Source organism: Mirounga leonina, unplaced genomic scaffold (genome assembly GCF_011800145.1).
Source record: "Mirounga leonina isolate KUSES-001 unplaced genomic scaffold, KU_Mleo_1.0 Mir_418, whole genome shotgun sequence".
In the NCBI taxonomy this organism is placed as follows: Eukaryota; Metazoa; Chordata; class Mammalia; order Carnivora; family Phocidae; genus Mirounga; species Mirounga leonina.
This window is the reverse complement of record NW_023270739.1, coordinates 18247318-18264288: the sequence shown is the minus strand read 5'-3', so window position 1 is coordinate 18264288 and position 16971 is coordinate 18247318.

The window sequence follows — 16971 nt, the reverse complement described above, 5'->3', positions numbered from 1 at the left end:
TGCCACCCAGGCACCCCAAAGACGTTATTTTTTAAAAAAAGCTCGTTTAAAAGGTTAAATCAGAGAATAGAGTAATTAAATGGTATCTGCCATACATGATACTACTGTGTGATGTGAAATTTAGCCATAACATGTATATTTATGTATATTATCTAACCAGAGATAAGAGAATGCCAAATTCTCTAGGCTAAAGCTAGCCAATAAATTACTTATATATTGTGTTTCTTTCCCTATTATTAATAGTTTTACTGTGGCATAATTGACATACAAAAAATTGCACATGTGCAAAGTATTTAATTTGATAAGTTTTGACACATGTATACAATGTATACAAACCAAAACTATCATCAACATGATAAACATAACAATTGTCCCCAAAGTTTCCTCATGCCCTTTTGTAATCAGTCCCTCTCCCTCCCAACTCCTCTCCCACCTCCCAGTCCCACTGATTTGTTATGTCACTATAGATTAGTTTCCATTTTTTAGAATTTTATATAAATGGAATTATAAAGCATGGCTCCATTTTGTCTTGTTTTGAAAATAAAAAAACATTTTGAGGTTCATCCATGTTGTTACGTGTGAAATGTTTCATTCCTTTTATATGCTGAGTAGAACATCACAACTTGCTTATTCATTCATCTGTTGATAGACATCTGGGTTGTTTCCAGTTTGGAGTTTATGATAGGCTGAATAACAGTCCTCTGAAAATTTCAGTCCACATCCTGATCTCCAGAACCTGTGAGTTGCCTTGCATGGCTAAAGGGTCTTTTCAGGTATGATTAAGGTAAGGATCTTGAGATTGGGAGATTATTCTTGATTATATGGATAGGCCCATTGCAATCACAAGGATCCTTGTAAAAGGGAAGCAGGAGGGTCAGTCAAAGAAGGTGATGAGAAGAAGGCAAGGGACCCAATAGCCTCAATGCATTACAGCCCCAACTCAAGTCCTAAATCTCACCTAAATCTTATCAGCTCAAAAGTCCCAAATTTCATCATCTGAATCAACCTATGAGTGTAGCTTTGGATATAATCCATCCTAGGGCAAAATACTTCTCCCTCTGTGGATCTGGAAATAACCAATATACACATTTCTATTCAGAGAGGGACAAAATAGAAGGAAATGGGGGCTTACTGGTTCCAAACAATTTCAAAATCCAACCAGGCAAACTCCATTAGGTTTTCAAGGCCTAAGACTAATCTTCTGTGGCTGGAAGTTCCACTTTCTGGGCCCATGGCTCAGCCCTATGGGCCCCCAGTTCTGACCTGAGTCATCCTTTCTCATGAGGGATAGAATGTGTTTGCTGCTGAGTAGTTTTATTAGCCTGTTTCCTGCCTGTAGAATTTTGGAAGCCCAACAGCCTTTTTTCATTTTGTTCTTTCTCTGTCCCTACAGTCCACACTGACAGTGTTTCTGCTGATACAACATTCTTATGAACCTTGTGGATCATAGGGATTCACAGGGATTCACTCCATTAAACAAGAAGATTTTAAATACTTCCTGTATGATCCTATCTTCATTCCTGGTTTCTGCTGAGATGTGTGAAGGGATCCATTAGTCACATGATTAGTTTCTTCAAACAGCCCTCTTTGTGATTAAAACTTTGACCTTTATCTAAAGGACTTCCAGGGCACTAGTGAAAGACTGCTTAGCCACACCTTTGGCTTTCTCACCAAAGCATACTCTTCTGACATTAAATCTTCTAATTTTAGCATCTTTTAAAAGCTGGATAGACTGAGAATTTCCCGGATCATCAAGTCCTGGTTTCTTTTTAACAGTTCTTCCCTCCATCTATCTCTTTCCTCTCACATTTTACTATAAGTAGCAAGACGAAACCAGGCCACACCTTTCACACTTGGCTTAGAAATCTCAGGTAAATACCCAAATTCACACCTTACAAGTTGTTTCCTACATAACCATATGACAAAATTCCATGAAGCTTTCTGTCACTAAATAACAAGGAGATCCTCACTTACTTTTGAGCTCTCATAAGCAGTTCTTTAACATCTATAATTTTACCAACAGTTTGTTTATAATTACTTGAGTATTCTCTAAAACAATATAGGTTTTCTCTACCATGTTCCTCACTTCCTTCTGAGCCTTCACTGGCAGAGTCTTTAATATCTATATTTCTACTAACAGTCTGTTCAAGGAAATCTAGGCTTTTCCTGTCATGGTCCTCAAAATTCTTCCAGCCTCTACCCACTACCCAATTCCAAAATCACTTCCACATTTTTAAGCATTTGTTAGAGTAGCACCTCACTTCCAGATACCAAAATCTATATTAGTTTCCTATTTGTGCTATAATAAATTACCACAAACTTGCCTTAAACAATGAAAATTTATCTCACTGTTCCAGAGATCAGAAATCCAAAATGAACTTTGAAATATAATGACATTCATGAGTCTTACAGGGTTAAAATCAAGGTGTTAGAAGATATTCCTTCTGGATGTGGCAGGAGAGAATCTATCCCTTGCTTTTTCCCGCTTCAAAAAGCTGACCACATATCATGGCTCATGGCTGCATCACTCAGATCTCTGATTCTGTCATCACATCCCCTTTTCTGACACCACCCCGCCTGCCTCCTTCTCATAAGGACCCTTGTTATTACATTGGGTCTACCCAGATAATCCAGAATAATTTCCTCATCTCAAAACTTAATCACATCTGTGAAGTCCCTTTTGCTATATAAGGTAACATACTCTCTTAAGACATGGAACTTCCTGGGGGAGGGAGGGAATATGAAGAAATCCCTCACATATTTTTTATTACGAAGTTTTTATTTTGCCTTTGTACTTGACTTTTTTCTGAACACAAAATTCTAGATCAACAGCTACTTTTTAGCACTTTAAAGATAGTCTATGGTCTTCTGATTTGCATAGTTTGTGATGAGAAGTCCACTATAATTCTTACCTTCATTTCTCTGTGACTAATATATTCATTTGTTTTTGCATGTAAGTTTCTCACTATATCAGTGATTTTCAATAAATTGAGTATGTTTCTTATTTTTCTTAATTCTTCTGCTTAGGGTTTATTGAACTTCTTGAATCTATAGATTTATAATTTTTATCAGATTTGGAAATTTTTGGTCATTATTTCTTCAAATGTTATTTTTGCTCCCCACCCCACTAGCACATGAATTATATATGTTATACTATTTACACAGCACTCTAGCCAACAAATGCAGAATATGCATTCTGTTAAGTGCTCATGTAATATTCACCATAGTAGACATACAGTAATTCAATAAAGCAGATCTCAAATTTAAAAGAGTATGCTCTCTGACCACAACATAAAATAATCTAAGAAGATTCTTTTAGTTAAAGATAAAGACTATTTGAGAAGTCATAAAACACATGGAGATGAAACAACATGCTTTTAAATAACCTATTGTTTAGAGAAAAAATTAAATGATTATGTACTGAATGAAAATAAAAACAGTGCATAAAAATCTGGGGTTGCAGCTTAGGCAGTGACCATGGGGAACTTACATTATTATATGCTTATATTATTAGAAAGAAGACATATCTTAAATCACTATTCTAAGCTTCAAATGAAGAAACTAGAAGAAAAGCAAAGTAAAACTAAGGCAGTTTAAAAAGAAAGTAAAGAACATGAAACAATAAAATAGAAAACAGAAACCCCATAGAGAAAAATCAATGAAATAAAAAACTGTTTCTTTGAAAGATGAAGAAAATTGATAAATGTCAAACCAGACTGACAAAGAAGACAGAAGACACCAATTAGTAATATCAGGAATGACAGGTCATCAATATATATCTTCTAGATATTAATAAAATGTCTATAAAACAATTTTATACCAATAAATTCAACAAATTTGATGAAAAGTATAAATTCCCTGAAAAATATAAATTTCCAAATCTCACTTGAATAGAAAATGTATAACCCTATATCTATAAAAGTGAATTTGTAGATCTAAATCTCAAAATTTTATTCCTATGTATTTTATTCTTTTGAAGCTATTGTTAATGAAATTATTTTTTTAATTTCATTTTCCAAATCTTCATTGCAAGTGTATTTGTGACAACCATTTTACTTCTATTTTCTATGTAACTTATGTTTTGTTGTTGTACCTTTATTCTGCCTTTATGATTTTCTTTTGCATTAAGATTTTCTAATGTGGCATTTTAATGTCTTTAATAATTTTTCACTATATTTTTAAAATTATTTTTTTAGTAGTTGCTCTAGGGCTTACCATAAACATCTTATCAAAATCAGCTTTAAATTTATACTAACCTTTATATAAATAAATAAATAAATAAATAAATAAATAAATAAATAAATAAATAAATTTATACTAACTTAATTCCAGTGAGATATAAAAATGTTAACTCATATAAAAACGATACTTTTTCCTGTCCCTCCATTTAAAATCAATATTGTTACAAATCCATCAATACATTGTTGTAATTATGACTTTATATAATTTTATGCCTTTTAGAGAAACTAAAAGAAGAAAAAAGATCAAGTATATATTTATACTTTTTGTTATATTTGTTATATTAACCTCCCTATTTCTGGCTCTCCTCATTTGTTCCTATGGATTCTAGTTAACATCTGAAGAAATTTCCTTAGATCAATACAGCTTTGCTCCCACCCACATCTTCTGGTGTTATTGGCAAATATATTTCTATACGCCCAACAATGTATTATATACACATTGTTTTATAAAATTGCTTTTTAAATCCGTCAAGAGTAAAAATGAGAAAAAATATGCAATTACACTTTTTTTTTTTAAGATTTTATTTATTTATTTGTGAGAGAGAGAATGAGAGAGAGCACATGAGAGGGGGGAGGGTCAGAGGGAGAAGCAGACTCCCTGCCGAGCAGGGAGCCCGATGCGGGACTCGATCCCAGGACTCCAGGATCATGACCTGAGCCGAAGGCAGTCGCTTAACCGACTGAGCCACCCAGGCGCCCTACACTGTCTTTTATAATTACATGATTACCTTTATAACAGTGCTCTTTGTTTTTCATGTGGATTGAATCTACCATCCGAGATCACTTACTTTCAGGCTGAAGAATTTCCTTTAGCATTTCTTGTAAGGCAGGTCGGCTACCAACAAATTCTTTCACTTTCTATTTATCATGAATTGTTTCTATTTTACCTTCATTTTTGAAAGAGAGCTTTCCTGGATATAGGATTCTTGACTGAACTTTTTTTTTTTTTGGAGTTTTTGTTTTTATGGGACACACTTTCAATATGATTATCTCACTTACTTCTAGCCTCCAAAGTTTTTGATAAGACAACAGCTGTAATCTTACTGGTATTCCCTTATAAGTGTCATTTTTCTCTTGCTGCTTTCAAGATTTTCTCCTTGCCTTTGGCTCTCAGCATTTTTACTACGGTATGTCTGTTTGGGATCTCTTTGTGTTTATACTACTTGGAGTTGTTGAGCTTTCTGGATGTGTAGATTACTTTTCAATACATCTGGGGGGCTTCAGCCATTAAGTCTTCAAGTATTTTTCTGCTCTTTTCTTTCCTCTACTTCGGTATTCCCATCACACATGACATTGCTGTGTGTTATCCCACATTTCTCTGAGGGTTCATTCATTTTTCTTCATTCCTTTTCTCTCTGCTCTTCAGATTGCATAATCTCTATCAATCTATCTTCAAGTTTGCTAGTTCTTTCTTCTGTTCATTCACATCTACTCTCTAACCCCTCTAGTAAATTTTTCTAGTGATTTTTTTCATTTCAGCTTTTGTACTTTTGTACTTTTCAACTCCAGAATTTCCATTGTTTACCATTTCTCTTTATTGATACTCTTTATTTGATGTGAAATTGTCATCATACCTTCAATTCTTTAATAGTTTCACTTTGTTCTTTGAACATATTTATAATGTGTATTTTGAAGCCTTTGTCTGTTAATATGTCCATATAATCTCTCTCATGGGCAGTTTACTTTATTCACAGTATATGATTCATGTTTTCCTGCCTCTTTGTATGTCTTGTAATTTCTCATTGGAAACTGGACATTTTAGGTAATATATTGTAGAAACTAGGTGCTTCTCCACCACCACCACTCCCTGCCCTGGGCCCTTTTATTGTTATTTTCATGTTTGTTTAGTGATTGGCTGAATTATTTTAGTGAAGTCCATTTCACCCCTGCAGCAGAACTCTGATGTTGCCCCTCAAGGAGGGGCAGCTTTGCATTATGTATGCCCACAGTCTCTCTGGTTTGACATTGGTTTTGGCAGGTCTTTGACTATCTTTTCTCTGAAAACACCCAGCTGTTTTCAACAATGCCCTGGTGCCTAAATTGCTCTATAGACTACTCCACTTGTGGATCTCTTTGAAAGCTCCAGTCAGATTCAGGCTCCTTTGAAGGAGTAATTCCCAAAGCCGGTGTTTAAGGTTTGTTCTGACACCTGCAGGCTTCTACAAACCATCTCTTTCCCAAGTTCTCTGCTTCTCCTCCCAGGCAAAATCTCTGAGTGTAAGCTCTGGATGTAGGGGTGGAGACAATGACACACTTCTTTCTAAGTGGCACTTCCACGTTAAGAGCTGAGTACTCACACTCACTGGGGGACAAAGAGAGGAGATGGTGGACAGTCGCCTCCAATCTTCTTGAGTTACCTCATCCAGAATAAAGCTATACACACACCTTACAGGTCAGAGCAAATGTGATCAGGACCACCTCCCCTCCCCCCCCCCCCCGTAATTCTCAGCAGTGCCACACCCAAGACAGAGACTTTATCCCATGAATGAGCAGAGGAAGGGGGCCTCATTTCTTGGCCACACTCACTCAGAATTTAGCCTCAGCAACATGTAGCTGAGGAAGGATGAAAAATCCTGCCCTTGCCTTTAGACAACCCTATGACTGGAAGCTGTGGGAAGAGGGAGCCCTGTGTTTTGGGTTGCACCAGTCTAAGTGGAATTTCTATCTTGATGAGTTGGGATGGGGGTTGAGGGGAGTGGGTCTCAGTTCAGATACCATAGAGTCTCACTCTTATCAAAATACGTATTTTCTTGAATAAACATTTCTTCATTTACTGTATATCCTTAGGACCATTTCCAGAGATATTAAGTGTTTTTTTTTTTTTTTCTTTTTTTCACCAGTTTTGCTGGGGATTGGGTCCACTGAATTCATCATGCAGCTAAGTCAGAAGCCCCTCTGGTCTACTGATTAACAAGAGTGGCAAGGTAGCAATTCAATGCGGAAGGAAACTAGAGTCTTTTTCAAAAAAATGGTGCTGGACAATGGATATGGAAAAAAAATTAAACTCAACCTTCCTCATACAATATACAAAATAATTTGAAATGAATCATATCTCAAAATGTAAAACTATAAAGCCCTAGAGTAAAACAGAGGAGAAACTCCTTGTGACTGTGACTTTGGAAAAGCAAAGTTTCTTAACTAGAATATAAAAAGCATGAATCATACACAAAAAATGTAAAATTGGACTTCATCAAAATTTATTAAAGCTTGTCCTTCAAAAGACACTGTTAGACAAATGGAAAGGCAAGCCAAAGACTGTGAAAATAACTTTGCAAACCATAAATCTGATAAGGGACTTGTTTTCAAAATATATAAACAACTTCAAATCAATATTAAGAACATAAACAATTTAAAAATGGGCAAAAGTTTGAACAGCTACTTCACCAAAGAAGATACGTGAATGGCAAATAAGCAAATGAAATGATGCTCAATATTATTAGTCTCCAGAGAAATGCAAACTAAAACCACAATAAGAGACCACTATATACTATTAGAATGGCAAAAATTAGAAAGATTGATGGTAACTATTCATGGCACAGGGGAGGAGCAACTGGAATATTTATACATTACTGGTAGAAAGGTAACAAGGCACAGCCATTTTGTAAAGTTCTTTAAATGTTAAATGTATTTGTAAAATACAATGCAATAATCCCACACTTACAGGTTTACCACTCCTACAAGAGAAATAAAAACACGAAGACTTGCATGCAAATGTTCACAGCTTTATTCATTATAGCCATTATAGCCAAATGTCCATCAACAGGTGAATGAATAAACATATTATGGTATATCTATACAATGGAATACTACTCAGCAATAAAAAGGAATAATGAATATATAAGTGAAAAAAGCCAGGCACAAAGGACTATACAATTATATTTATATGAAATTCTAGAACAAACAAAATTATAGTGATAGGAAGCAAACTGGTGGCCACCCAGGAGTGAGACTGTTGGGTAAAAATTGAGTGCAAAGGGAAATGAGGGATCTTTTGGGGGATGATGGAAATATTCTATATCATTATTGTAGTTCTAGTTACATTATTAGATATCTGTCAAACTCATCTAACTCTACCCTTAAAGTCGGTGAATTTTACTGCATGCAAATTATATCGCATTATTTTTTTTAAAGAGCAACAGGAGGAAAATATTAAATAGCTTAATAGTAGGACAAGATCAGAGAGATTGAGACACTCAGTCCTCATATATTAAATAAACTGACATACTGACTATCAAAGATTCTCAAAATATGTTTGCAGATATCAAGTGAAATTTTCTTGTTAGTAATTTTCTTTCACTTATAAAACCAACATTTTCCTTAAACCAAATTTGTGAAAATCAGGTTTAAAAATGATCATATATTAAAAAAATACTAATAATCATATATTGTCAAATCACTATGTGGTACACCTAAAACTAATGTAAAATTGTATGCCAACTATACTTCAAATAAAACATGATAATAAAATTAAATTAAATTAAAGAATAATATTTCAGCTGGGTGTTATTTTTTCTTGCTAATTAAAAAAAAGTACTGAGATGTCATAGTTAAGCTGGGGTTTTACTGAGCAGATATTCATTTCCTCTCTTCTTTACAGAGTATACTTCCCACCCCCATTCCTTCATCTTTGGCCATATGACTTGGTTTGGCCACTGGAATATAAGCATGCAGGATATTCAGAGAGTTTTATATAAGCTTGCAGAGTTTGGCTTGCTCTTGAACTCATACATCACATATGAATACAACCAAAGTACAATATGCCCCTTTAAACTAGACTTCACAATGAGGCATAAGGAACAAACCTAAACTTGCCTCAAAGCCTAGAAAAAACCATAGCCTAAAGCAGAGCCACTTATGAGTAAGAAAATTAAAAGTGTGCCTTGGTATGATAATGAATTTGGCAGAAGTTTGTTACACAATATTACTGCGGCAATAGTCGACTAACGCAATAGCTAACATTTGTGGAAAATTTACTGTGTTCTAAGTACCGAGCTAAACACTTCACATGTACTATCCATTTAATCATCACAATGTCTGTGTAAGAGAGAATATTTTTAATTGTCTTTTTTTAACACATGATAAAACGGTAGCACAAAGAAGAAAATTGCATTATCCAAATCTCAGAGCTCGTAAGCGACCAAGCAGGATAGGATTTAAACCCAGGATGTTATAACTCTAGTACTCATTCTCTTATTCACTGTGCTCCATTAGTTAGATGGAATATTTAATCAGTGCCCAAAATGTAGCAGCAGAGTGGGGGTTATCAGTAATTCGAAAATTTTACTCATTTTCCATATGTAAGAAAACAGCTTACTATCAGACTACAGTGAATGCATGGATTATCAAGACCCAGTTGGTTTCAAAAACTCTATCCTTCCCCTTAATGGTTAATAACACTCTTCAATTCCCACATACTCGTTCCTTCTCCTCTGCCTGACCTGCCAATCTTTTCTATAGCGGTGTCTGAACCACCATCTGTTTACTCTAGCCTGGCTCCTCGGCTGTCTGTGGCTGCAAAAACTGCCTCAACTTCTTCACAGTGTTATTCAGAATGCCGACGGGGCCTTCCATATTGCTTTGCACATATGGTACTTATTCATGTCCACTCCCTTTTTCATGCCCCACACACAATACCTTCCTAACTTTAATCACTAATGTAAGCCCTAACTTCGGTATCACCCCTCACTTGCAGAGGACCTGCTTCCAATTTCACAAAGAATCTTTCATGAGGCACTAAATTTATTAACTTTTTTCCTCTCAGCCTTAAACCCATCTTCACCCCTCATTACCGCTCACTCTCATGTTTCAGATGACTAATCCCATCCCCATATTATTGTTTCTCTTTCTTCCTACCTCTACTTTGTTGTATCCATTTAACATCTTTTTCTATTGGGAAACCAAAGAACTCATTCCTCCCACATCTTGAACCAACCTTCCCATAAACCGGATTCCCTCATGAACTACCAACACATATCTCTCCTTGCTTTCACTATCAAACTTCTTGACAAAGCAGTCAGTATCAGCTACCTTCACTTTTTCACCTTTAATGCATTCTTTAATGAAACACTACAACTTGGCTTCCCCTTCTATAAACTTTACCAAAATTCTCTCAAAAGACACTTTTTATCAAAAGATAGTTTCCAAACTGGCCAAGTCAATGGTATCCTCTCTGTTATCATCCTAATCAAGGCACTCTTCAGTTTTACATGACACTTGGTTCCTCTAACATCACCCTTTACTATTTTCCCCCTTTCTGTAGAACCCCTTTCATTTTCTCAAGTGTTTTTTCTTCTCTTCTAGTTCTACCAATTCAATTACCCTGGACAATCTCATCCCTTCAATCTACCTCACTGCCTCCAATTAATAGTTATTGACCAATAATTTCCATAATCTACAAACCCCAACTTCTAACTTAAACTGAAGTCCCACAGACATTCTAGTGCTCTCAATAATTATAACTCATTTATTGAAAAACTGCTACATGCCAGCGATTGTACTAGATGCATATCAGAATACATACCCATTAATACATGTGTTCTCATTTAAGCATTTCAACAACATAATAAAGACAATCATTTACTTTCAGAATGAACAGAGACATGGAATTTACCTAATTTGCCCAATGTCATATAGTTAGAAGGTACTGAAGCTGGGATTTAAGATATACTAATTCCCTGTGTCTTCCACGCTATTAAGGGTCTCAGATATTAAGTTCTCTGGGGGGTCTAAGGCCACCACTTCCTTGACTTCAGGCAAAGGAAAGGGACTATTTTCCTCATCCAATTTGAAGAGGGTATTTACATACTCTAGTATCTCTTTCCAAAATTTCTCCCCCAGTCTCCTGGACTTTTTATACCCTTCATGTGATTTAGGGAGGTAAATGCTGTCTAACCAATTACACACTAACTTCTTTATAATTCTAAATCATTGTGGACTTCAACCTCACTATGAAGTATAGCATCTATTATCTTGGAGTTCCCAAAGAAACTTACATTTTAATATCTAACACTTTATTACTGTGGGTAATGTTTTCATTTGTTTTTGTTTTTGGCCCCAAAAAGCAAAAACAAAACAAAAGGCACTTATTACACAAAGGTAAAATTAAAATTCTCCAAAATCCTTTTAACTTTAAATACCATCTGAAGTTAGACTGGATGATTCAGATCCTGATCCACAACTACTAGTTGTGTGGGTTTTGGAAGTAATATAAGCATTTTAAGCTTCAGTTTTCTAATCTCTCAGTGAGATTAGAGATTAGATATGAGAATAATGATAGGTTTTCATAGGGTTATTGTAAGGATTAAATGCGATGATTATATAAAAACTAAAAATACTTATAGTGGCCCTCAAAGCCCTAAAAGAACTGCCTCTTCCACATCTCTTTGACCTTGTCCTCTCTCACTACTGTCTCCCTCATCAAGCCAGGCCCTGTTTTATTTCAAGATGTATGCTGTTGCTTTTCCTTCTACCTGAAATATTCATCCCTCGGATAGCTGACCAACTGCTCCATCTCCTTCAGGTGTTTGTTCAGATATTACCTTCTCAGTGTGACCTTCTCTGGTCATCCAGTTTAACTTAAACCCCTCATTCTACCTCAACCCCTTCTATACTTTATTTTTCCCCATAGTACTTACCATCTTCTCATACTATTTTCACATTTTCCTTATTTTCTCTCTTCTCCCACTTAACTGTAAGTTCCATGAAGAACATTATCCATAAATATTGGCTGTTATTTTTTTTTAAAGATTTTATTTATTTATTTGACAGAGAGAGAGAGCACAAGTAGGTAGAGCGGCAGGCAGAGGGAGAGGGAGAAGCAGGTTCCCTGCTGAGCAGAAAGCCCGATGCCGGTTCGAGCTCAGGACCCTGGAATCATGACCTGAGCCGAAGGCAGACGCTTAACTGACTTAGCCACCCAGGCACCCTGGCTGTTATTATAATACTAAACTGTAGCACCTCTGTGAAATATTCCAGGAATCAGGTCCAGGAGCAGTACTGTTCCTGGCCTGCACATAGCACACCAGACAAAAGGGTGTGTCAGGCAAGCAAACCACTAGGTAATAAGAAAGCACACTATAATTCACAAGAAGAGGATCAATGTGAGGTAAGATAAATATAACCCCATAAAGTCAAGTTAATTCAAGAAATAGGAGAAAACATTTGAACACATAATGTGCTCTAAGCCAGATTAAAGAGAAAACCTTTTTTGAAACAAACATAAGCAATAATGAATGGGAAGAAAGAAAGACTGAATTTTGACAAAAGGATGATTATCACATATGAATCACAGGTAAAGAACAAAAATCAGACTTCTGCCAAAGAAAACCAAATAAGTGAAGTATAATACTGTTTTAAAATCAATAAGACTTAGCAAAGTGATTATATATGGGAAAAGGGAAAATACAGACTTACTGTAAGATTTCTAGCTTGTACAACTGTGTACATTGTGATAACACTATCTGAATTAGAGATAAGTGAGGAAAAGCAGGACAGATTGAGTTAAGTTTTAGAAATGCTGAACTCTCGGGCGCCTGGGTGGCTCAGTTGGTTAAGCGACTGCCTTCAGCTCAGGTCATGATCCTAGGGTCCCGGGATCGAGCCCCTCATTGGGCTCCCTGCTCCGCGGGGAGCCTGCTTCTCCCTCTCCCACTCCCCCTGCTTGTGTTCCCTCTCTCGCTGTGTCTCTCTCTGTCAAATAAATAAATAAAATCTTTAAAAAAAAAAAAAAAGGAAATGCTGAACTCTGGATGCCTGAAAACCATTCAGGTAAGCATGTCCAGGGTGAACTTGGAAGTACAAGTGGAGCTCAAGAGAAGGCTATGGCTGATGAGTAGCACTGGGGGTCTCTGCTATGTAAGTGATAATCTAAGTCATGAGCATAGAGGGATTAGTAAGTCTTAGATCACATCTAAGTTTAGAGGATAATTCAAGAAAGTAGTAGTTTGATAAAAGAGAAAAAACTGCGGTGATACAGATAACAAGGGAGCAAATGTTTCCAAAGAAAATACCTTCAAAAATGAACAAGAATAAAACTTAGTACAGTTAGATAAGAGCTAGAGAGGTCCTACTTTCTATATTTCCCTATATTTATCCTCTGTTACAGGAAAACCACTGATCATTATCCAGATACAACTTGTTCTTTTTCTCTGGTCATTCCCCTAAATGGACCACCCTGACCCATCTCCCTCAATATTCTCCAGTTATTTATGTCCATTCTTCAAGACCCAGTTCAAATACTTTCCTCCAATAACCATACTTCTTGGCTCCAACTTTTCTAGGGGGCAATTTTGTTCCATGTAGATGGAAAGAGTGTCTTGGGGATGATGTATCCTCAACTCTCAAACCTCAATCTCAATATAGACACATGTACTGAAAGAAGGGAGAATAAACAGCAACTAAAGGTAACAATAAATAGTGTATCTAAATTTTCCTTAAAGTTTAGAGAGAATCATGAAAATATTACAGAACATTTAAACATGAGTGGTCTAGACATGCTTTGTTAACATACTGTAGAATACAGTAGGAGCTACAGATACAAGGCTGGGCATGTGTAGCTACTGAGTTAGCATGAGCACATGGATGCATATGCAAAAGCTGAAGAGCTGAGCATATATCATGTGCCACCAGCACCATCTTTTCACCATGCTGATTCAGGCAGTACCTAATGCTGCCTTAATACAATTTCTTCTTCTTTCTTATTTAAACTAATTTTTCTTTAAAGATTATGAATTTTTAAAACTATATGCAAGGAAATGTGTTCCTTTGCCAGAGGGAGCCACTACTGAAAGTTTTTATATATAAATATTTACAGAGGGGCACCTGGGTGGCTCAGTCGTTAAGCGTCTGCCTTCAGCTCAGGTCATGATCCCAGGGTCCAGGGATCAAGCCCCACATCGGGCTCCCTGCTCCGCGGGAAGTCTGCTTCTCCCTCTCCCACTCCCCTTGCTTGTGTTCCCTCTCTCGCTGTCTCTCTGTCAAATAAATAAATAAAATCTTAAAAAAAACTACAGAAATAGTCAATGAACCATTAAATGCCCCAGTCTCTTTTAAAACCTGATGATCTCCCAAAAACTAAAGCTACTTGGAAATAGATTCTGGAACTAACAAATATGGCCACAAAATATTTACTTGAATATATGTCATTACTTGTGCTGAGAATTCAAGTTCTCAGAAACTATATCTTACATATGTTTGCCTTCCCAGACTGTCTAACATGTACTCATATCTTTGCAGAGAAAAGTGTTTAATGAGGTAATAAAGTCACAAAAGTGATGAATTTCTTAAGCTTTTATCTCGAAGTTAGAGAAACTAGAAATTAAATGGCAAGTAAAAAACAAAATATTTTTGAAATCTATTTACTTTTGAACCTATTCTTTATATTCTATTTGAAAAAGTAACTGATCAAGTTGAAGTTTTAAATACTGAACAAACTGTGTATTTTCTAAACAGATACTTGAGCACATTTAAAAAACAATTGTTAAATATCAGAAAGCCAAGACTCTACCAACTGTGATGAGAATTTTTTTTTATGTCATGAGAATTTATATGCATTTTATTACAGATTTGATAATTGAGAAGACAAACCATAGATTTTCATGTGGGTTTAGGGGGAAAAAAGTGTCAAAACAGGCTGAGTACATTAAGAACTACATTTTATAATTCAACTTAGGAAACAATAGGACAAGGTCTATGGTATGAAGGGCACATAATAAAAAAAAAAATCTAAGCATGTTGCTGTTTACTAAATTAGTAAAAAGCGAACCAGGAAAATATACATTAAAATGCACACTAGTGTTTAAGTTCTTATTCTCTGAATTTTTTTTTCAACTATGGATATTAGAAGCTATTTTCAAGCATATCTTCATATTCCTGTATTTTTCCAGGCAATGGCTATCAATGTCTTCCTTTCTTTAAACTGGCTAGGAAGCCACATGACACTATTATCAGCTTCTGCTAAGTGCTTCCCTACTGTATAACCTAGCTGGCAGAAACTCTGCCTTAATTATTCATATAGTGTCTGATTTAAGTAACCTCTCTAAGCAGGTACTTAATTATATTAAGTAATGATTATCAGAGTCTCTCTACAAAATGGATTTCTATTATTGTAAGCCTACAGATATGGGAAAAGACTTTGGTCCCAAGTACAAAAAAAGATAAAGGTTCACCTAAAAAGATAGAGAAAAATATCTCCAAGTGCCTATGGATACTGTTCCATTAACTGTAACATATACGCAATTTGCCATTATCCCAATTTAGGTGCTCACTCTTTTTAAAGTGATTTCTAAGGATAATATCTATCTTCATTATGAATAAAATATGTAAGTCTACTTCTAAAACATCTTTTTTGTAAAGAAAGTGATCTTTTCTCTCAGCAAACAATTCAAAAAATAACTTTAACCTTCTATGGAATGGAGTGGAAAAGAGGTCTAATAAAGTAATCTTATTCCAGTAGAAATGGCAATCTGTATTTGGCTGCATCTGCTGAATAATTTTGAAGTTTCTTGTGACTTTATTCTGTAATTTTCTACCCAGTGAGACTCTTGACAGCCGGTGAACTATTTGTCACCAACTATAAAAATGATTAACTAAAGTAATAACACCACAAAAACTAAACTGATATCTAACAGATGTATTTCATGGACAATTCCCAGAATGACAGTCATTAGTAAATAGTATTAATTTCAACTAATTAATTAGTTAATTTCTCCATACTGAACTCTGTCTTAGAGAGGTCTGAAGCTGCAATACATCCTTAAATAATGGGTCTTGTTAAAACCTCATACATCTTGACAACTTTTCTAGCTTCACCTGTGTTGATTCTGAATAGTATTTCATTAACAGTCCTAATGAGAAAAATCGTAATACTGGAAAAATTCTAAAATGTCTGGAAAATAAAATAAGAGACATTGGGAATGATAAAGGAGGGAGAAGGGGGAGGAAGTTTCAAATGGATAAATGTTTACTTAAAAATATTCCTATGAATTGGTTAATTTCTCCTTTTTGAGAGTCAATCATTTGATACCGTCAATGGAATATTGCTCAACATGTACTAATAGTTCAGAATTTGATATAAGGTAAAATCCCAGGGCTTGATCAATAGAAGTTCCTGACTTAAAATATAATAAGATCATCATTAAAAGTTTCACTTACAACTGTGACCCCAAGAAAGAACACAAAATGAAGCATTCTTCACACTGCCCTCCTGAAATCCCTATGCTCTCTTCTCCCCTTCTACATTTTGACTCACTTCTTAAGGGAATCTTGAAATCAACAAATACAACACTACAGCTACTGATGCTCGTTTTTTACTCTGCTTAGTTCCTCTTTCTTCACTTCTATAATTAAAGCTATAGAACTGTCTTAACATTCCAAGTAGATGCTCTATCCTTGAAGGATTAGAAACTCCCAAATAGAAAACAAAAAAGATTATAAATAAAACAAGTTAAGAAAATGCTTTAAAAGCCATCTCTGAGAACCCAAAAAGCCCTCTTAAAGAAAAGACACAATTGTTTACTAAGGGGGTCTTTGCAGAGTCAGGATTTTCAAAGACTTAAACATTTTTTTAAATCCTTCAAAGTATTAATAACTATTCTAGGGCACCTGGGTGGCTCAGTCGTTAAGTGTCTGCCTTCAGCTCAGGTCATGATCCCAGGGTCCTGGGATCAAGCCCCGCATCGGGCTCCCCTCTCAGCGGGAAGCCTGCTTCTCCCTCTCCCACTCCCCCTGCTTG